This window comes from Equus przewalskii, chromosome 28 (genome assembly GCF_037783145.1).
Source record: "Equus przewalskii isolate Varuska chromosome 28, EquPr2, whole genome shotgun sequence".
Classification (NCBI taxonomy): Eukaryota; Metazoa; Chordata; class Mammalia; order Perissodactyla; family Equidae; genus Equus; species Equus przewalskii.
Window position 1 is genome coordinate 21730094 of NC_091858.1, and position 1473 is coordinate 21731566.

The 1473-nt window shown below is 45.3% G+C and overlaps 1 pseudogene; it reads left to right on the forward strand.

Moving 5' to 3' along the window:
- The first annotated feature begins 228 nt into the window (after positions 1 to 228).
- LOC103566808 (cytochrome c oxidase subunit 5B, mitochondrial pseudogene) lies at positions 229 to 608 on the forward strand (annotated as a pseudogene).
- Positions 609 to 1473: the final 865 nt, after the last annotated feature.

Sequence of the window (1473 nt, forward strand, 5' to 3'; positions counted from 1 at the left end):
GTGGTCCGCTTTGGGGGCCTGGGGTTGTTGGGTTTTTGATCCCAGGCATGGACCTACACACCACTGGTCAAGCCATGCTGTGGCAGTGTCCCACATACAAAGTAGAGGAAGATTAGCACAGATGTTAGCTCAGGGACAATCTTCCTCAAGCAAAAAGAGGAAGATTGGCAACAGATGTTTGCTCAGTGCCAATCTTCCTCACCAAAAAAACCCAAAAAATAAATCCATTCAAAGTTACTTTACAGAGCTGGAATGCTAGCCTTGCAGGCCCTGAGGGCTCAGTCCCAAGGGGGTTTCTGTGGTGTGCTGGATGGCATCTGGAGGTGGTGTTCCTACTGTTGATGAGCAGACAATGGGGTGGAGAGGGAAGTGATGATGGCTGCATGGAAGGGATTAGAGTAATTCAATATGCTAGCCCCAATGGCAATTTCAGGCACCAAGAAGACTCTAATTTAGTCCCCTCCATCACCAACAAGTGAATAGTGGGCTGCGTCTGTGAAGAGGACAAGACTGCTGTCACCCAGTTCAGGCCACACAAAGGCAAGACCCAGCATTGCCCTAATTGTGAAACCCATTACGAGCTGATGCCCCACCAGCTGGCCTACTGAGCCAGTGTACCAACTCATTCAAAATGTGCCGTAAAGTTTCTTCTTTCCAACAGAGGCTAGCCATTTTCTGCATTGGCTCCTCTTCCAAAAAAGAACTTGTCTACATTATCCTAAGTCTTTCCTGGGCTCCTGGCCTTTCAGCTAGAGGAATTTCCCAGCATTCCTTGAGTCTAGGTGTCACCAAATGCCTACATGAAAACTAGCAGAAGTAGTGTGGTGGCTGAGGCATTTCTGAAAGACATGGAAGTTACAAACGTAAAGGTAACCGTGATGGAAAAAGGGTAATGAGACAAGAGGCTGAAAATAGACCCGTGAAGGATGGGAGTAAAACAGAATCCAAAAATGAATCAGCAAATACATGTGAAAAGGAAGCCTGGAGGATTGAGAACTGAACTGAATGAGAAGCAGCTTATGCTAAGGGAGAGAGGGTGGCTCGAGAAGTCAGGTGGCCGGTCGCCAGGCAGAGAGATACACGCGTCTGAGAACTGCTTCTCGTTGCGCCTATTTCTGTGGTTGTAGGAACCACGTCTTCCTGCAGAGTGCACTCGGCTTATTATTTTGTCCTCCAAAATATGACCTCACTTAATATCTACGCTTTGGGTTTATTTTACGTGAGGTAAGGAATCAGTTTTTATATTTCCATGCACGCCAAGTCTATTCATGTTCATCTACCCCATTGCTCACAGTTTCGCTACTCTTTTCATAGTTAATTTTTTTGTATTATTTAAGATTATTAAATACAACTGGAGTCAGGAAAAAGGTACAAGTGTCTTAATCAAAAGGTTATTGTTTCAGACACGGGTGTAAAGGTCTGCTTACGCATCCTGAATGAGCTCCTTGTAGGTTAAACTTGAATGATATTTCC